The 22,731-nt window shown below is 39.9% G+C and overlaps 1 pseudogene; it reads right to left on the bottom strand.

Moving 5' to 3' along the window:
- The window catches only part of LOC131247085 (DNA-directed RNA polymerase V subunit 1-like), a 38,361-nt pseudogene that overhangs the window by 5,284 nt on the left and 10,346 nt on the right, over nt 1-22,731 (bottom strand).

Genomic DNA, 22,731 nt, shown 5'->3' with positions numbered 1-22,731 from the left:
TTTTAATTGTGGTAGCCCTTTTAAAAACACAATTGTGAAGGTTTTGGTTGAACCTTGGAAAACCTATTTCATAGTGAAAGCCAATATCATGAGGGTGAGGATATTGGGAGTGGAGTAGTTGTGTGGCTATTTTCTAACAGTTGTTGTACACACAAGCGAACCACTATAATTGCTGGAGCTATGGTGGATGGTTGAATGTGCTTAAGTGTGAATGATTGTAATTTATTTTTCAGCATTTGTGGTGAATGATTGTAATTTATTTTCTACACAAGTGGTAACTGTTGTAATAACAGTAAATATTTATTTCTGTTTTATTCTTTATTCTTCTGTATTGGTTTGGGATTTTGATACACAAACCATTGTAGAAATCGGGTTGTCCTACCATAAGTCATTGGTTTTTGGTGTAAAGTTGTCCTTAGAACAACATATGTATCAACCTCTCAATACTTGTGCATTTAAGGTTGCTATTCATTTATGCTATTTGAATTGATAAGTGCTATCTTTGTTTATATCTTTCTTATTTCGCATTTAAATTTTTAATTTGGCATAGTCCTATTCACCCCCCCACCCCCCCTTCAGGACTCTTAGCTCGGCCTTTTCAACATGTAGCATTATCATATCGTACGAGGAGTCATGATATCATCTCATTAATACACAAGTTCCTGCCCGATACAATATCGTTTCAAATATGATTTTATTATTTTCACTGCTCTTGCTCTTCTTCTTTCTAAGCTCATTTTTTTATCGAGATTATCATCATCATGGCTCATTCTTCTTCATCTGGTCCTGTGACTTTTCATTAGGAATATGTCATAAGAAATTTAGAGGCTTTGTCATCTGAGATTTATGATGACATTATTTTCTCTTTTCCCATTAGTGTGAATTTATTATTTCTCACACTCAGTGCAACATTTCAGCATGAAATTTCCCTTAATGAGTTACAATTACTTAATCAAAACTTCCCTTGTTGTGTAGGCATACAACTGCTTATCCAATCAAACTCCTTACTAGACCCTACAAACACCCTTTGTCCTTCAAGATCCTGATCGAGGGCTTTAAAAGGATGGTCGAAATGGCTTGGTCATGTATCCCAACAACTTGGTGATACATGAAAATTGATCGGTATTTACAAATTTATCATCATTTCGTTACATGAATATGCAGCAAACACCTCTCCTCTTGTTGCGGCTTCAACTTTCTAAAGTCAATCGACCAACACTTTTCACTTCGGATAAGGCCCCATGGGTCATACGATAATGGACGTTTGTGCCTTTGCCCACCTTCTTCTATTTGGTAAACCAGTCTACTCAACTTCACTCAATGTAAACAACACTACTCTATTCCAAATAAGAGTGGCAAGGATTATACCAACTTCATGTCGCTTCATCATAAAACGCATATCAACGTTAATGATACAGAGCATACAACATTTCTATTGATGTGGATATGTCATTATCATTGTATAGATTGCAAAAGAATATGTTCATCTGGCTGAGGCGCTCCGTAATGCCCCGAGTTTTCATGGCCCGAGTACATGGTCATGCCCGAAATTCTGAGTGTTAATAAAGTAATAATTTGATGATTCAAAAACGTACCTTTTTTTACTCATATCCAGTTACATTTACGAGGGTAACCATTCACGAGAATACAACCAACTATATTATAAATCTTGTTATATTTAAACGTAAAAGTTCAACTAATCGTTTAATGCATACTCAGGTAGGATCTTAGTGCAAATATCTAAATTCACAGCATGAAACATAAATAAAACTAAACTGAGGTGAAAGCATCACCGTAGTATTCCTTTTGGATCTTACTTTGCTAGGGCAATTGGTAGCAACATGTCCATAACCCTCACAGTTGTAACATTGCACTTGCTTAGGTTGTTTGACTTATTTACCTTTTCGATTCTCAACCGTTTTATTACAACTCTTTCCTTTATTCAAATTTGAGGAATTTCTTAAATTTTCTTTCAAAATCATCATCATCACTATCACTTTCATATTTAATTGTTTTAAGTTTATATGAATGCCTATGAGATGTTTTGAGGACAACAAGTTTCTTTCCATTAGAGGGGGCCTTAAAGTGTAGTTAGAATGTTTGCTGGGAACTTAAGAGTTCTTCTACTTTCATCTTATATATGTTCCTATACTTTTCTATGGAGATTATCTTGGGATCGAACCTATCTGGTAGGGATCTAAGTATTTTTCTACATATACACCCTTCAAGAATCCTCTCTTAAACCCCACATGGAATTGCAAATATCGTTAAGTTTTAAAACAAATCGATGAAAGTTTCATACTCTTTCATTTTAATGTTTTCGAAATGGGTCATTAAGAGTTGAAGCTTCGATCTCTTTACTATGCTACTTCTCTCATCAAAGACTTCCAATATGTCTCACACTTCCCTCCCCATTTCACATCTGCATATATGTTTAAATTCGTTGGGGAAAACCACAAAGTAAATAGCATTGAGAGCTTTGGCATCATAGGTATACCGTGCTCTCTCATCGGCATTCCATTTGGATTTATCTTTAGGAGCATTGATGGTTTTAGCATTAATCATTACTTGTTTTATGAGTATCGTCCATCCTTATTCAACAATAACCCAAACCATAGGGTCAAGAGATCTTAGAAAGACCATAATCCTAGCCCTCAAATAGGCATAGTTAGACACATCAAAATATGATAGTCATGTGATGGCACACCCCTCTTACGTAAACATTATTCTTAAGCCCATTGGATCAACTTAAAGTGGTTAAGCCCTTCAAGAGCTACTTGCTTTGATACCAATTGAAATTGTGTGTAATAGGATATCACGACTATGTGTGGAAGCTTAGCTGATCTAAGGAATGATGGCTATATCCTAGAAGGGGGGTGATTAAAACTAAATAAAAATTATGGCTTTTGAAACACATTTGCTTAACTTAAAATAAAATGCAGGTTAAACTAAATTAATTTAACACTAAGGCTTCCATGCCATTAGTGGGCCCAATGACATAGACTATAAGAGATGTGGCAATTAAGCAACTAGTTTATAAACATGATAGTGTACATGTGTGTGTGGGATGTGCTACCTATCTACCCTAGCATTCATCTAATCATGCATACATATAATTAAAAATTCGTCACATTACATAATTAAACAAGTGCTCAAGTACAATCCCAAACACAAGCATGTATAGTGGTTCAGTTCTCATACTCCACTCCTTACGGACCCACTCAACCCATGAGTGTACCGGATTTCACTATCAAAGGTTTTAAATCAAGATCACCTCTAAACTTTACAATCCTATACAAGGATCAGCTCACTCGGAGACTTATGTGGTTTTATATAGGCTCAGTATGAACCTCAGTCCTAGTCCACAGACTTACATTTACTCCCACCAGAAGCTCCCATGGAGACTAACATGTACACACCTGTGTCCGATGGATTCGGGCCTATGCAAGAGCTTAGGTCCTATAAAAGAACCTATTCTATTTTAGGTCACAAACTCTTACCCTCAATTCTACATTAGGAAAGAGAGTATGGATTCACTTAATAACACTTATCGAATTGAGCCCCGTTGATGTGTCGTCCTAGGTTGCTTGATCGATGCTCTTCGTTCTTTAATAAGCTCCCATTTCCTCCCTCGATTATGATATTGATGCATTGTCAAGGCTTCAGCTCCAAGATTAACTAACTTGAGTGCAATACTCCTTTGAGGTGACCAAGGTGATGAAAGGTTGGGTAGAATCTCCTACTACTAATGAGAAGTTGTAATGCCTATGGGATTTACCTTTATGGACACTTTAGAGGTTAATAGACACTAGAATTTACCAATAAAAATTGTGTCTAAACTCTATAGAATGCTTAAAATCATGATCTTCTTATAGAGGAGCATGGAATGCTCATCAGAGTGAAGAATCACTAAGAAGAGAGTATGGATCTCATTGGGATAGAGCCTAGGAAGTTTGGTAGAGCTTGTGATGCACTAGGGTATCTAAAATGCCAAAATACATCATTTTCATAGAGATCCAGTTGCTAGATTTATAGGAAAAAGGCTCCGATGAATTTATAATGGCTAGTCTTTGGTTCGACCAAAGTTGGCTTCGGTTACACCAAATTAACCTGTGGAAAAACCACGAAAGTTAATAGACAAATTTTAGTGCCTTAAGTCAGACCGAACATGACCTTCGGTCACACTGAATTTACCCAAAGGTTTGTCCAGCTGGAGTCAAAATACATTGTTTTTCAAGAAGGCTTACTAAACATTTTTTCTCATTTTCGGTCAGACTGAATTCACAGTTCGGTGGCACCAAGTCTAGAGGAAGGTTTGTTCGGCTGTATCCAAATTAGGATGAAATTCAAGGTTGTGCTTTTTGTCTTGTTCTGACTAATTTTGGTGGGACTGAAGGGGTGTTCGGTGGGATTGATAGTTGCTGAATTTATGTAGTTATTACAACAACTCGAGACCTTTAAATCCATTCTAAGGAAGGTCAATTTAGGCTTGTATGGCTTAAGAGATGATCAATAAAAGGTTTACATGTTGGTGTTAAGATCATCTAGAGGTTTAGGTTGTTTTAGGTCAAGGGTTAGGGTCATCAAGGTACCTCATACACTTGTTCTTCTGCTCTTTGATGCTCCAACTTCTCTTATATTCTCAGTCTTCAGCTTCCAAGGGTTCAACCAACTACATGACATTTGGGCTCCCATGATTGACAAATAAGGTTCCCTAAAGGAGAGGAGGTGAGTGAATGCACATACATCCATGATCGATGGACCCATGGGGCCACATTCAAAATGGAATGTATTGGTCAATCGATTCCAGAAAGTTAATGCTGATGTAAGAAGAATGAATTGGCTAGATATTCGTGTAGAGAAAATTTGCTACATTTATAAATTCATGTTTGCTTTTTATATATCTTCATGTCGTGCTTCAATGCGAGCAAACCATTCAGCCTAGCCATTCATTGGTTTCAGTCGTGCTTGTGGAGACTTGAATGCATTGCAGGGGTCCAAAAGATTGTCTGATTGGACAAGTAAAACTTCATCAAGGCACTTCGGGAAGCTGGGCTCGATATCACGAAGTTGTTCATAGGTGACTATTAGATGAAAAGCATGACCAAGCATCAACATTGAAGTGTCTGGTTTGGTTGGAGTCTTGAATAGGAGATCATCAATGTAACACCCCGAACTTTTCAATACCCAAATATTGAAAGTTCCCAAGTGTTACCATGAAATTTAACTTAATATGAACGTGTGTATAATACCAATCTAGATATTCAAACCTTATATCTATTCTCCAATATGAATCTGACCGTTGAGAATGATCTTCATCCATAAGATCGAGCCATCCGACCATTGATTTTAAGATAAGATCATCATATGTCTAGGTATTCCCACTTGCCCATCATAACCAACCATTTAGCTAACCATACACCGATAGGTAAAAATATCTGACTATCCATTTTGAGTTTCTACCACCCGATCATAGTAAACTACCTGATATCTGCATCCGCTCGTACACATATTAAATTAAGATTCTAATCAGTTTATCTTGTCCACCACCTATGAATATGATAAACCAGCTACAATTTGAGAAACTTACACATGAGAACACTTGAATCTAATGGTATACATGTTGCCTCTTTATCACTCCAAAAACTTATTTATGATCATCCACTTACATACATGATCAAATTACTAACCAGCAACTTTTTTTTTAACATGTCATATGACCATCCATTATGTTGGTTGATATATATTCATTCCCTTAATTAATTTGGTGAATAATTCTTTATTCATAATAATTTAGATATAAGTTCTTTTGTAAGAATTACTTAGAAACGTGCCTATAACCATGTAAAGATATTAGATTTCCCAAAACTCCCATATCAGCAATAATTACGAAAATGTCATTAACCTAGACCCTTGAATTCTAAATCACATACTTCTCACAATTCGTTTGATGTGAAATTTTATACCATTACTATGTATCATAAATTAAGCATACATGTCAAATTTTAGCCCTTAGATCATTGTAAAAGTGGCCCAATTGAAAAATCAGCCCCTTAACCGTGGATTTTGGTGTCCATTGAGTGAAGAAACCTTGTGGGTAGTCATAATAGGATATTTTTATTCATATGAATGACTTAGATTACTTATAATATGTACCAAGTATGAAATATAAAGACCCCACTTTAGTAGCTTTTCCTTGGGCACAAAGTTATCCTTTCGAGGATTACCAACTACTTATAAATCTGAACCTGCCAATTTAACTAATTCATGTCGTCCATCGCAACTCAAATTTCGACCAAACTTTGGTCTCATATGACTATGAGGTTATACAAAATTTAGACCTCGATCTATGATCCTACACCGTTGAATGTTGAAGCCTGTTCCTTCCTTTTGGTGCAAAAAGTGAAATTTCACAGTTAGGCCTTTTCCACCATTGATCAACCACTAACTTTTGTCAAAGAGTTTGCCTATCCTGACTACACATTTCTCCCAAAATTGAGCCCTGATCATTAATTGTGGACCATTAATTGGGATCAAGTTCGTTTTGGCACCTGTTAGAAAAATTTTCAAGATAGGCCAATCTAAATTTTAAATCACCAAGAAAATCAAATAACCCGGCCCTATTCGACGACCCTGATACACTAGATTAATTGGATTTGAAGAAAGATCATTAAAAAAGGTCAAATTGGAGAAACTCAATCCAAGTGAGATGTGAGCGACACCCCCTCTCACACACCTACTCATTTACAAAAGGAGTGCGTGCTCTTCACTCACTCACCAACACTCTCAACATCCAAGGAGGAGAGAGACAGAAAAATAAAGAGAAAGAGAAAGAAAAGTAGGAAGAGAAGGAGAAGCCTAGAAGCCCATCATCCTCTTCCTTCTTCACATGTGTGGTGTCTCCCTCTTGTTCAAGCGATGTCGTGATTCATGTAGAATCTTTCCTACATGAATATCTACATAGGGTTTAGATCTAAGGCTAAGGTGAGGGAAAAAGGTGAGCTTAATAGTCCTAAAGGCAAGGGGTGAATAAGACTATGCTAAATAAAAACTCAAAGTACTGAAATAATAAATAAATTAGAATAAATCACAAATCTCAATGGCACTATTATCGAAAAATTGATTCAAAGTTAGTTCATAGGACAACCTTACACCAAAAATAAAGTTTTAGGTAGGACAAACGGATTTCACGAACGTTTGTAAGGATCCAGACTTCGAACCAAACAAGAGATAATAAACCAATCTATTACAATCATTCACTGGTGTACAAATAAAGTTACAACCATTCACTACAGAACAAAAATTAAACATTTACCACAACACCAGGAGTTATAGTGGTTTGGTGTATGCACCAACTGTTCTCAAACAACCACACCTACTCCACTTTTAATAATCGCAACCGACGTGATATTGGCATTCACTATAAACAAGGTTTTCATAGGTTCACCTTAAAACCTATACAGTTGTGATTTTAGAAGGGATATCACAAACAAAAACCCCACACTAAGATTTTCTAGCTATCTCAATCAAAACTAATACATAAGATTTTCTAGTTATCTCAAAGAAACTAAAAATACAAAGAAATAGAATTGTACTTATCTTCTCTTTGAAGACATTTTTGATGTAGACTATAGAGCTGCTTTGCTTAAAGTAGAATGTTCAATGTCCAGTAACATAAACAAGGGTTCTAGGTTCTAGATTGAATTTAAATTAATTCAAACCAAAGGCTACTTATTTAAATTCCTCAGATCTCAAAAGAAGAGTGATTACTCTCTTTAAAAAATAAGATTCACGAAAAGAGATCAAGGATTTAAAACAGAAGTATATAAACAAAATATTAAAATATCATGCATAGCTTGAAGATAGTGGGTACTTCTCTCTCTCTTGGTGAATGCTTTTCTTAGTTTGAATGAGTAATTTCAGAATAAGAGAAGGCCTCTATTTATAGTTAGAAATGTTGTCGCTTCGACTCGTCTAAGGTCTCCTTCGACTCGTCTAAGATCTAACAAAATTTCAAATTTTGGGCGTGATCAGATAAAACTGTTCTTCGACTAGTAGAGGGCCCTGCTCGACTGGTCAAGCATGGGCTTCGTCTAGTCAAGGGAGAGAGGATATGGTTGCTGGACTTTGAGTCGAGCGACCTTCGACTAGTTAAGAAAGCACCAGAAATATCCATTTTTTTTTATTTATTTCAAACTTGGACTAGTCGAGCCACAACTTAGACTAGTCGAACCAAGGCCTAAACTGATCGAACTTAAGCCTAACCAAAGTACATAATCCCATATAAGTTTGTCTTTTGAAAGCACCTAAGTCTAAGGTCTTTCTAGGGTCAATTATACCTGAGAAGACTCGACATTGAAGTATAAAGCTTGAATCTTCTTCCTGAATCTTTAATAAAGCATAGTTGATCTTATACTTAAAGTAAAGTCGAAGGTGGAGCTTGATCTTCTGCTATATGTGTAGTAAAGCTTGAACTCATTTCAGCTTGAACTTTCCGACTTCATAATCTGTACTTAAGCTTGCACTTTCCAACTTCATCACTTGTACTTGAAGGTAAACTTTCCATCTTCTTGATTCACTTGAAGGTGAACTTTACATCTTGATTCACTTGAAGGTGAACTAAATCATAAGTTGTTTTGTCTCATCGAAATTTGACAAACAAGAGTGTACTTTATATATTATAACACTTATAATATCCCCATTTGTCAACCCCTTTGTCAATTTTGTAACAAAACACTTATCATCCATATTGTCAGTAAAATTTACTCCCCCTCAATTTGAGATTAACCTGTGTTATGACAAATAGTACATTTCCAATACAAAACTCCCAATAACCATCCACATATCAATTTATCAACATTCAATATAATGCATAACTCATTGAATCTACTTATCAAATTAGTAATCTATCCCCCTTTTTGTCACAATATGACAAAGGGAAGAATGCTCATGTGAATAAAATTAATAAATCACAGCAGAAATAGTAGACCAATAAGAGAAAAATGCATAGAGAATGGTAATTAAGAGTTAACGTCAAGTCATCAGCAATGATATAAGGAGAATGAGAGAGTGAACATCCAACATACATAGTATAAAGTTATACAATCCAAAAATAAAATCACAACGATTTAATTATATCTAAAAGAGGATGGGGGATGTATAGATGGGTCGATCTGGTGAAGTCCTCTAGTAATGCGATGAAGGTATTTATGCATATACTTCATTGAAGATTTATGACTTTCAGTCAGATTGTCCTGTGATACCTTCAACTCAAGAATCTTTTCTTCTAAAGACTTAAGCCGATCATCAACCTGAGATGGTTGATACTCAGGCTGAGCTTCATCATCTGATTACAGTTCTGCAAAAATATCATCCATAGATGTGTCCTCTGGCAATGACGCTTCTTCCTCTTCAACATCGTCTTCATCTCTTTGACCAGGGAGTTATTTCAAGTTTATTTTGTGAATATTCATATTATCAAAAGGTAAGACTGCCTCAGGTGCCTTAGGTGATGCAATGACAACGTTGCAATGAATAGCAAGAGTTGTCATGAGATATGTAAATGGTATGGAGCCATGACCTGAATGAATACGAAATTGGATAATCAAGTAGTAAATCAGTGAAGGAAGACAAATAGGTATGTCAGATGCAACAACATGAAGAATACGAGCCATAAAGGGAGTAAGTACAGAATTATTCCCAAAATAAGGATACACATTTGATGTAAAAATACGATGAGGGACCCTAAATCTTGGAATCATTTGGGTGGCATAGAGAGCATTACCAGAACTCCATTCGGCATTAAGCCGACATAGTTTACGGGTAATATCCCGACGCTCAGATTCAAACATTCTATCAGCAAGTGGAGGAATGGGTATGCCTTCATCATTCCCATTCACATCAAGTAATCTTGAGATGAGGTGCCTATCAACCGAAAATGTCCCTTCTCAAAAATTAATAGAGAATGTAAGGTTTTCAAGAGATAGCTCTATTGATGCATACATCCATTGAGCTATGGAGCTGTATGTTGCTCCGCACGAACCTAGAATATTTTCCCAACTGATGGTAGACAGAATAGGGATGAGTTTGAATGAAGCAATGTGATCAATATTCACAGTCCTTTCTATAATAATAATATCTCTAGTGTGGAGATCCCTTACATGCTCCGAATCTTCTTCGGGAGCTCTCAGGGTTCTCACTCTAACTGGAGTCGTTCAACAGGAGGAGCCGCTAGGTCCCTTGCGAGAAGCCTTCCTTTTAGACTGATGCTCCATGTAGAGTTTGCAAAAGAAGATATTAAAGATGGGTTTGGCTTAAATTAGATTTTTGCCCAAAAACCCTGTATGGAAAGGATGTAAATTTCAAATCAATCACAAAATAAAGACTAACTAGCAATAAGGAACCCAAATTTAGAAAGAAATCACTTACAATGACTCTATGGAAATGGGCTCGGTGAGTCGAGCAAAGGCTAGTCGAGGAAGATGAGCAAAATAAAGAAGAAAAAAAATGATTTCCCCTCTTTTAAGAAGGCCCACCCGTGCACTTCGACTGGTCAAGTACGTGCTAGAGCCGTCGAAGCTCGACTGGTCGAGGACGAGCTCGACCAGTCGTGTAGTAAGAAAATTTCAAATTTAATCTTTTTAAAAAAAATTTAAATTTATGTTTTTTGCATATATTAAATTATAAACATACAAATACTCAAACTGCATAAACAACATGATTTAATTACTTGAAAGTGCACAGACCAATATCATGTTTTAATTTAGAAAATCTATTTTTGTCAAGCGATTTGGTCATAATGTCTGCAAGCTGCTTTTCTGTCTGAAAGTATTCTAATGAAATACTCTTGTCCTCAACTAATTTTTGAATGTAATGATATCGAATGTCGATATGTTTTGTACGAGAATGTTGAATGAGATTTTTTGAAATATTAATAGTGCTAGATTTATTATAGTATAATATCATAGCTTCTTGCACAATCCCGTAATCAACTAACATTCTTTTCATCGAGACCAGCTAGGTGCTAGCATTGCCTGCTGCAATATATTCAGCTTCAGCTATAGATAGTGATACAGAATTTTGTTTCTTGCTGAGTCAGGAAACTAAACAATTTCCTACATAGAAACATCCAGCACTAGTAGATTTTCTATCGTCAATGTTTCTTGCCCAGCCAACATCGGTATATCCGGCAAGTTGTACATTTGTATCATGCAGATACCATAGACCGAAACAAGAAGAACTTGCGACATATCTGATTATGCGTTTAACAGCAATTAGATGAGATTCCTTAGGATCGAAATGATATCTATCATAAATTTCAACGCTAAAAGCAATATTTGGTCTACTAGCAGTTAAGTATTAAAGACTACCAATCATGCTTCAATATAAGCGAGAGTCTATACTTTTACCAGTTTCATCCTTAAAGAGTTTGAGAGTTATACTCATAGGAATATCAAAATTTTTACCGTTCTTGAATCCAAATTTCTTTACCAAATTTAAAGCATATTTGGTTTGAGAAATGAAAATACCATGTAACGTCTAGGAAAAATCCGTACAAAGACCCGAGTACCACCTTAAGTAGAAATCCCTAAAGACCGTATATTGTGGAAATTAGACGAAAATTAATTAAGTTCTAAACTAAGTTAATCGGTGGGTTAGCTTGAACCACTATCTATATGAACTGCAAGACCCAAAACCATTAAAATTGCTAACTCAACATTACTTGAAAACCTCGGGGAAAACCCAAAACCCAGTTGCTCTTAGGAGCACATTGAAACTCTGTATCAGACCTGAACCGCACGTCGAAAGTCCGATGGCCGCGAAACTATAGGGCTATGACCGCCTTATTAAGCATGACAACTATCGCGATAATCGAGCCCAAATAACATCTAGAAATGCACAACTTGAGCCTTGTGTGAAGTGTGTGAGAAACGTGAATATCTTTAGAAAATGAACCTAAACTTAAGTTAATAGGACCATTTGCTTACGAGCAAAATTAAAGACTTCAGACCATCAGTTTCTGGTCAAACTACACCCATAGATAGGGAAAATTTTCCTACACCTACCAGTATACTTATGGCCCTGATCGAGGGACGACGACTGTTGATTTGATATGGGTCCTTCACGGCCGATCAGTTTGTCAGATCGCACCATAAACAGTCCTGGCATAGATCCAATGTCAGGGAACTTACTCCATGACGTGGATAAGAAATGAACCTTCCTAAGGGCCCTATTTGTCAAAAACAGGCACCCTTTGGCTATAACCTAAGTATATTGTGGCCCTGGGGCCATTGACAGCACTAAGGACCTTAAACCACCCATCTCTCATAATTTCACTAACCCTAAGAGAGAGAAGAGAGAAAAGAAGAGAAAAGAGTAAGGAGAGAAGGGAGTTTCCTGGAGATCATTGCTGGGATCTTTTTCTATGACTCCACATGCCGTTTCGCCTCCCCACCATCGCTACATGAACCTTTCTAACTATATTTTAGGTAAGGAATCCTAACCCTAATCTTGCTTTAGAAATCCAAATAGAGTAATCAGTGAAATAGCTAACCTATTTCATGATTTAGGTACCCATTGTTCCGTTTACGGTAACATAGGATTTGAACCGCATCCGAATTAAGTATTCTAATGAAAGGTGCGGACTATAAACATTTAGGTTATGGTTTTCAAGGCCTTCAATGTTAGCAATGATTTGTGTCGGACTTGATTACTACCATATGATGTTAGTTACGACGTTTTGTGATAAACTATACATGGTGAACTATGTTGAATATAAAATGCATTCCATCTGTTTGTTGAAATGTTTAAATGAAAATTATGATTTATGCTTATCATGATTACTAATCTAGAATACATGTTTGTTGTATGTATGACAACTCCTTTATGAAAGGATTTGCCATAATATATGCTATAACTAATTTAGTTCATGTATGTAGTAAGGTGTAGTCTAAGTGTTTAATAAAATATCTGAATGAGAAATTGTTAAATGAATCGCTTTTAATAAGGGTGTTAAGATAGGATTCTCAACTACCTTATCCATACTATAGTTTCCTTCATGTAATGTAAATTACTATTATGTGATTTATGGATGAAACGCATATGTATAACAACATGTTCAATGTGTGATAAAATGCTCAAATGAGAATTATGTTTGAATTGTTTGTTAAATGTTATCATCATTAACATATGTGACTACCTATTGCATTTGAGTATGATTGGGACTACTACGTAGTCCAGGCAATCGATAATGATTCCCAATTGAGTGGTCGAACTAGTTTCGCCACATTGGATACGTTTGATGAATCCGAGTCGTACGGTGATTGTCGACAGTGGTTAGGCCATGTGGAGTACTTATGCACTCCATGTTGATTAATTCAGCGTGCGCCCGTACCAATTAAACTTATCAAATAACCCGGTTGGCCTATTATGTGTTTACCATGTATAGACACTACTGCTTAAATCTAAGGTACCACTTTTCAATGTAAAAATCCGTTTCAACCATGGTACCACAATCTATTAAGACTCATGAGCCGAGTATGGTGGTGTGAGACACCGTGGTCGAGCTGTCAGCCTACGATGGGGTAACGTGCCTCCCTGTAGTGTCCAGTGAGCAACCCAAACTTATGAGCTGAATATGGTGGTGTGTAGGACATCATATTCGAGCTGTCGGCCTATGTCTAGGTGACAAGCCTCCCTTAGTGACCTCGAGTGTAAACACTTGAATTTACCTATCCATTGTTTTCATTTGGGGTGATGCCCTACAACTTGCCTATCGTATGTGATTAACTAGGATTGACTACCCTAGATGTATCCCCGTTTGGGTTAATGATATAAAGAGAGGTACTTGTATAAATAGGTCTAATCAATTACTTGGCTAACACGACCATGCACCGCACTGGATGTGCTTTGGTGAGGAAGTGCATGTTTAGGAAGTTTGCCATGTGCGATCGTTAGATGAAGTCGTTGAAGGAGTGCAGGCAAGGGCATGCATCATTACTGCATATCATTCCTACATTAACGAGAGTAATTAGGAAGTGATTGTTATATTGTTTTATCATTACTACTTGATTGAATTGATAACATGTTTTATAATACTACTGAGTTGATCACTGAGTTGATCACTCACTCCCACTCTGGGATGATATTTTAAAACACCAACCAGATCCTATTTTAGTTACAGATGATGATGAGGCTTAGGCAGCGGAGCCGAATTTCTTGGACGAAGAGTTCTCCTACGCGCAACTCTCAAGCGGGTCTATGTAGACCTAGAGTTGCGTCGCTGGGATTACAGAGTTATGGATTAGTTGGACACCTTATGTTTTGCTATTTTATAGATTTTGGAAACAATACATGTAAACATTCAGCCCAGTTACATACTTATACTCTTGAGGTTGTAAATCGCTTACTTGTTCAAATATACAAGTTACTGTCTTCCGCTTGCTTAATCAAATTACCTCTGGGGTATGATATGCCATTTTTGGAGTAATCCCACTCATGTTTAATGCACTAATATGGATAACATTTAAACATCATTATCTATGTTGCATAAGTGATGCGTTGGATCTTAGGAGTTGAGCTTTGCTCGACCATCAAAATCCTAGGCATTACAAGTTGGTATCAGAGCATGATTTGGATTAAACTAGACATGGGTTTTGGTAACATGATGCACTCTGACGCACTTTGACTTAGGTGGGGGTGATAAAATGTAGAAATGATCATAGGATCCCAGTTTTCACCAATGGGTGAAATTGACCATTGAAATGTGACCCGTTCGCGTCTGAAATCATGTGAAATGATCTCGATTCCTTTTTAGGCCGTCAATTGATGGGTTTAAACTATAAATTGGCATATTTTAAACTTGAAATGCGCCAAAAGGCACGAATATGCACGAATTGGACCGAGGAAGTGCATCACGCGGGCGTAGGGGCCCAAAGTGTAAATTTCGGTGGGACCCCGGGGGTCCCTCGCACCTTTACGGCACTCCAGGAGGGGGTGGCCACCGCCCCAGGGCAGAGCCACCACTAGCACCTCTAGAGAGGAGCGGCGGCATCGCCAGGTCAGCGGCGCGCCTCCCCGACCTCCAACAGGCCGCGGTGGGCTCGCGGTTCCGAAGGCCCACCACCCTCACCCACAAGTCTGGGGCCCTATTTCAAGTGTGAGACCCTCCACTTAAACCCCTTTTGGCCTTTCCACTACATTTCACTCCATTCTCACCTCCAAACCCCTCCAAAATCCCATTTTTCCCCCTCAAATCTCCATTCCATATACTCAAGCTTCTTCTTCTTCTACATTACACACCCATCCTCCACCATTCTCTCAAACCCATTCTCCTACAACCTTCCATCTCCCTTATTTCTCCTCATTTGAACACACAAACCCATCTTTGGGTCTCAAAATCCCTAAACTTTTCCATTCATTTCAATATCCAAGCTTTTCCACTTCCATGGAGCTCTTCGAGCTAGTTACTGCCATATTCTCCCTCTCAATGATCCTTTCCCTTATGGGAAAGAAGAGGGTGTCTGCAGATGAAGTCGGGCCTAGCCACCCTCCCGTGCAAGGAAGAAGACAAGCGCCGAGGCTAGCGCTAGCATCGATCGAGAGTGAAGGTCAAAGCGGGATCTTAACCCGTAGATTCCCACCGAAAGATCTCTACCGCGGGACATCGAACTTGGTAAGTTCCGTAACTATAAAGTGGTATTCGAGGCTCATGTGGATGAAAGACTTTTCGGGTTGTACCTAGTGATGGACATGCTCCTGAAAAATGGATGGGGTCCCCTATTTGAGGGAAATAACTATGCAAGCGAAGGCTCCGTACAGGCCTTCTATGCCCACATACGGGACCCACTATTGGAGCCTCTGCAGTTTTCTATCCCCTTAGGAAGAGAGGTGGCCATAGTCAATGTAGATGTGGTGGCTCGCATCATAGGAATGGAGCGTGGAGTCGTACATGCCGGTGAGAAGAACCTTGTTAGTGAACGAGAAAGAAATCACCGCACATGTTTTCTTTGCGGCCAGCTTGAGCGGTGGAGGCGAGGAAATAGCCTTGCATCAACCAAAATGACGAATGATTTCTGCCTGCTCCACCACATATTTACATATAACGTATATCCCAGGTGGAGTAACCGCACAGAATGTACTCGGCCGATGGTGGATTTCTTATATAGAGCTGCTCAGGGAGATAAGCTATGCCTGCTTACATTCATCTTGTCTCAGATTGTGGGTACTGCACGATCTACACGGGGAGATGCCTCACTTCCCTTTGGCCGACTTATTTGTAAAATTGCCTAGTACTTCAGCTTCAGACTCCATATGGATAACGTCGCCCCGGTCCACATTATCAGTGAGAGCACGCTCAACAATATGGGCATAGGCCCTAGGCAATGATAAGCAAGGCTTGATGAGTCCGGGGATGAAATTGAAGAAGAGAGTGAAGAGGAAGAAGGCAGTAAAGAGGAAAGCATTGAGGAAGGAAATGATGAGGAAAGCAGTGAGGATGAGGAGGAGGCCCAAGGTTCAGATGGGGGACCTCCTACTGCTACTCATGAGGACCGCTGTGATCAGGCCACCATAGAAGCCCGCATGGCTCAGATTGAAGAGAATTAGGCCTACATAAAATGCAAATTAAAGAGAATGTCTCACACTCTGAAGGCCCTCCTTTGCTGTATGCAGGATAAGAGTGCGCCTCTCCCTTCACCAGAGTCAGACGACTAGTCATATGTTGTAGTCATCTTTGGCTTTCTCTTATTTCTTATTTTCCTTTGTTATAGCCTTGGTAGGCTTAGTTGGATGTTGGTGTGCCTAGTGTTTAAAAGCTTTTGTTAGATTAGCTCTCATGCATCTTCTGTCATGATTCATGGAATACTACAACTCATGTATTGTGATAATTTTTGGTTAAATGAAATGCATGAAGCTTCTTTTGAATCGAAATGTGTAGAATGATTGGGAAAATTTGAGTATTGTTATTCTAAATCTTACACATGTTGCACCCTATGTTATATATAGGGAATGCCTCCTAAAAACACTCGGAACATAGCACGTCTCACACTTGATGTATCGATTGACGGGGCACCTCCCTTGAGCAATAGCCACACGGACCCCAGTTTCAGCTCGGATAGAGACATAATGCCGGAGTCACAGCTGACCACTGGCCCCACCAATTGGCCAACACCTTCTGCACCACCGGTTCCAGAATAGAACCGTGCGTCTACATCGACACCACACATACCTCAGTCGGCTCCTCTTCCTAATAGATTGGAACAGATAATATTTTTAATAAAGCAGCAACAACAGTTTTTTGCCACTATTGCGGAGCCCATTGCCCAAAACGTGAATATGGTCCTGCCTGCACCACCTATGCAGCCTGCTAGAAATATGAATACTAGTGGCCTTTTTGAGCGCTTCTAAGGTTTCTGTCCTCCTATCTTTGTAGGCACTCACAGGCCCGAGGAAGCTGAATACTTGGTAGGAAGATGTTGAAGCCGTTGCACTGCACAGAGGCAAAGCTAGTTGAGATGGTCACCTATATGTTCGAGAAGGAGGCTAGTCTACAGTGGGACAGTATCCTACAAATAGTTCCTACAGGACATGTGTGGCCGTGGTACGCATTTGAAACTCGCTTCCATGGAAAGTATTTCCCCCTCACCGTAATGAAAAGGAGGGTGAGTTTCTCCGCCTCCCTCAGGGAGGAATGACCATGTCAGAATACTAGAATACTCCCTCAGGGAGTATTTCGGCCGTTCCTTTACCGATTCGTCGTTGTGTTTATTGACGACATTTTGATATACTCCAAGAGTCGGGAAGAACACGAGGAACACCTGCGAGCGGTCTTGGATACTCTGAGGAAGAACCAGTTGTTCACCCAGTATAAGAAATGCGATTTCTGGAAAGAAGAAGTCAAGTTCCTGGGACATGTGGTGTCCAAGGAAGGGATAGCTGTGGACCTTGCTAAGGTAGCCGCAGTTCAAGACTGGGAGCATCCCGGTTCGGTTACCGAGGTGAGGAGCTTTCTTGGTCTGGCAGGTTACTATCGGCGATTCATTCAGAATTTCTCGAAGATAGCCAGACCTTTGTCTCAGTTGACACGAAAAGATTTGAAGTTCGCCTGGAATGAAAAGGCAGAAGCAGCTTTTCAGGAGCTAAAGGACAGGTTGATGTCCCGCCCTGTGCTAGTATTTCCAGAGCAAGGGGTCAAGTACGTCATATATATCGATGCGTCTCGTATCGGTTTGGGTTGTGTCCTTATGCAGAAGGACAGGGTGATTGCATATGCCTCGAGACAGTTGAGGAAACACGAGGAGAATTACCCTACATACGACCTCGAGTTAGCAGCGGTCATATTTACATTAAAGCTCTAGAGACATTACCTCTATGGAGAGGAGTTCGAGCTCTTTTGCGACCATAAGAGCCTTAAGTATATATTCACTCAACGGGATCTAAATATGAGGCAACGCTGATGGATGGAAACCTTGAAGGACTTCAAGTTCGAGGTCTCTTACCATCTTGGTAAGGCCAACCTTGTGGCAGACGCATTGAGCCGCAAGAAGGCGATCATATTTGCAGCTCCGCTGATGATTGAGGAGTGGGGTATGTTAGAGTTTGTTCGCGACTTTGAGCAGAAGCTCTTAGTGGAGGAACCATATGAGGGCATCGTGCATATTCAAGTACAACCCCTCATTGATGACAGGATCATTGCAGCTCAGACAGACGATGAGCTTTTGGTGAAGATGAGAGGATAGGCAAGCAGCGATGAGGATGCCGAATGGAGAGTTGGAACGGATGGGGGCTTATGTTACCGTGACCGCTTATGTGTCCCGAACCTCCCCGACTTGAGGAAAGAAGTTCTTGAGGCCACTCACGATTCTAGGATGGCTATGCATCTAGGCAGCACGAAGATGTATCGTGACATGAAGAGGTCGTACTGATGGGACAATATGAAGGCTCACATAGCAGATTACGTGTCCCGTTGTCTCACGTGCCAGCAGGTCAAGGCAGAGCATCGCCGACCTCCTAGTTTGCTTCAGCCCATGCCCATAGCAGAATGGAAGTGGGACTTCATCTCTATGAATTTCATATCAGGTCTACCAAAGACGAGAAAGGGTTATGATTCCATTTGGGTGATCGTGGACTGGTTGACGAAATCGGCTCACTTCCTCCCTATCAGAGTTTCGTACTCTACAGACGAGTTGGCTAGGTTGTACATTAAAGAGATAGTACATCTGCATGGAGTTCCCTTGGAGATCGTGTCGGACCGAGACACGCGATTCATATCTATCTTCTAGACTCGTATTCAGGAAGCGATGGGTGTGAAGTTGAAGTTCAGTACCACGTTCCACCCACAGACTGACGGGCAGACGGAACGGGTGAATCAGATTCTGGAAGATATGTTGCGAGCCTGTGTGCTAGATTTCAAGGATAGTTGGGACGACCGTCTTCCCTATGCAGAGTTCGCCTATAATAAGAGCTTCCAGGCGAGTATTGGCATGGCTCCTTACGAGGCACTGTATGGGCGCCCATGTAAAGCGCCGCATTGCTGGGCAGAGGTTGGCGAGAAGAGCTTGATTGGCCCGGAGTTAGTTCAGGCGACTTCAGAGAAAGTTGACATCATCAGGCGCCAACTGCTGACAGCGCAGAGCAGATAGAAGAGCTATGCCGATACGAGGCGGCGACCGCTAGAGTTCGAGGTCGGAGACCATGTATTTATCAGAGTTTCCCCTATGAAGGGAGTCCTTCAGTTTGGCAAGAAGGGGAAGCTTACGCCTCGATTCATTGGCCCATTCCAGATACTGGATCGAGTGGGAGCGGTAGCGTACCGCCTTGCTTTGGCCACACCACTTGCGGGCCTGCATAACATATTTCATGTTTCTATGCTGAAGAAATACGTTCCCGATCCTTCCCACATTATCAGATGGGAGCAGGTACAATTGAGCGAGGATGCTACATATGTACTGCGACCAACGCGTATCCTAGACAAGAAGGAGCAGGTATTGCGTAGAAAGGTCATTCCACTTGGGAAAGTGTTGTGGACACATCACACGGAAGAAGAGGCTACTTGGGAGACAGAAGTCGAGGTTCGAAAGAACTACCCTCAGATTCTCGAGGAGTACGAAAAGGTACTAATTTCGAGGATAAATTTTTTTTTAAGGGGGGTAGATTGTAACATCTCGAAAAAATCCGTGCAAGGACCCGAGTACCACCTCAGGCAGAAATCACCCAGGACTAAGTTCTTTAGAAATTAGGTTGATATTAGCAAATGTTAAACTAGAGTGCTTATGAAATTAGCACTAATTGCTTTAGATATGATCTGCAAGACCCAAAATGTACAGAATCATTGACGCTACATTACTCTAAAATCTAGAATCCATCCTTAAACCCGGTTGCTCTCGGGAGCAACTTGAAACTCCGTATCGGACCTGGACCGCACGTCGAAAGTTCGATTACCCCGAAACTATATGAATATGACCGCATTACTGGACTTGACAACCCCCTCGGAAATCAAGTCCTAACTGTATCTAGGAATGCACAACTTGAGCCCGGAGCGAAGAGTGTGAGAAACGTGAAAATATTTAGAAATAAAATTTGAATTTAAGTAATCTGAGCCATGTCGCTTGCGGACCAAATGTAAGGATTTAGACCGTCAGAATCTGACCCAAATACACCCTCGGATCAAGAGAAATGTCCCTCATATGTCGATGTACTTGTGGCCCTGATCGAGTGACCGTGACCGCTGAACTGAAACTGGTCCGCCACGGCTGATCTGTAAAAATGATTGATACGAAAACTCAGCGTGACCTAGATCCATGGTCAGGGAGCTTAAGTCCAACTGCACATGGAAAAGGAGCCACCAGAAGTGCTTCGTTAGACTGAAACGGCCCATACTTGGATATAACCTAAGTATACCTTGGCCCTGGGGCCATTTCCATCAAACCTGGGCCTATATAAGGACCTTTAACCCTCTCTCATTCACTTCATACGAATTTGAGAAAATCCCTAAGAGAGAGAAGAGAGTAAAGAGAGAGAAAGTGAGAGAGAACTTGGAGGAGATTCCTAGTATTCTACCCTGCAATTTCCCGTGCTTATTCATCGCTACTGGATCGCTATTTCAACGAATTTCATTCCGTTCTTAGGTAAGAAAACCTAACCCTAATCTATTTTAGGGTTTCAGATAGTATAAGTTATGAAATATCTAACATAGTTTATGTTATAGGTTGCCAATCTACCGTAGACAAAGACTTAGCTTTAAAACTGAGTTCATTACAAGTCTACCGGCGAAAGGTGCGGACTATAAATTTATAGGTTATGGTTTTCAAGGCTTTCAGTGTCGGTTAATGGTTTAATACTGATGTGGGTGCAATTTCACATGCAAAATGCGATGTTCGTATTGTGTTTCTGATATATATGAACTATATTGAGTTTGGTGTATTCCATATATATATAGAAAGTATCGTATACATACGAAATATGAACAAGTGTTTGCCATGATTTGTTGTCATGTGTTTGTGCTAGTTATATATGTAACAACTCCTTGGTGAAAGGATTTGTCCTAATACGTGATATTACCAACATACGTCACGTATGTTGGAATATGTAGTCTAAGTGTTTATAGAAATGTCTGAATGAATCCGTGTGTAATATATTATGTTTTTTTTTATAGGCATTGAGAAGAGATTCTCAACTACCTTAACGATGTGTATGATTTCCTCCATGCAACTTATATTCTTTGTCTGTTTTACTTAGACACTACTTATGTGTAAATTCATGTTTAAGTTGAAATCCATCAAATGCTCACATGCTTGTATGATTGCAATTGTAGATCTATTACTATTCTTATTTTCTTTTATGATTAGCTGTTATAATTGAATGTGTTTGGGACTACGAAATAGTCCAGGCAATCGGTAATAAGTTCTAATATGGTGGCTGAGGTTGTCTCGCCACATAGGACGTGATCGGTGAATCCGAGCCATACTTGGGATGACGGCAGTGGTTAGGCCACACGGAGTGCTTATGCACTTCATGTCGATTGACTCAACGTGCGTTCGTACTAATTGAGCTTGTCAAGTAACCTGATTGACCCGATGTATGTTCACTATGTATGGACCCTATTGCTTGAATCTAAGGTACCAAACTCACCAATGAAATCCCATTAACCTTGGTACCTCGATTCGCTAAGACTCATGAGCCGGGCATGGTGGTATGGGACACCGTGGTCGAGCTATCGGCCTATGCTGGGGGGACGAGCCTCCCCGTAGTGACCAGTGAGTAACCCAGACTCGTGAGCCGAATACGGTGGTATGGGACACTGTATTCGAGCTGTCGGCCTACACTGAAAAGGTGACCAGCCCTTTGTAGTGACCTCAAGTGTACACTAAGAATACGTAGAGGCGACGAGCCCTTACGTAACAATAAGAGTACACTAGGCCTGCACCGATAAGGTGACGAGCCCTTTGCAGTGACCTAAAATCATATCATCGTATGAGATTTACTAGGATTGACGACCCTAGAATGGATCATTGTTTGGGAATTGATATAAGGGAGGTACCTTAGCTTCCCAATCCTGCTGTATGAAAGCACTAATAAGAACTTGGTAATCATGCTCATGCACTGCATTATGCGTACGTTTGGCGTAGCAGGTCAAGCACTGTGGCAGTGTTGCATGCGTAAACGTAAGATGAAGTCGCTGAGGGAGCGTAGGCGAGGGCATGCATCATTATTCATATCATTCTTGCATTAATC

Source organism: Magnolia sinica, chromosome 5 (assembly GCF_029962835.1).
Source record: "Magnolia sinica isolate HGM2019 chromosome 5, MsV1, whole genome shotgun sequence".
Taxonomy (NCBI): domain Eukaryota; kingdom Viridiplantae; phylum Streptophyta; class Magnoliopsida; order Magnoliales; family Magnoliaceae; genus Magnolia; species Magnolia sinica.
This window is presented reverse-complemented; position numbering and strand designations above follow the sequence as displayed.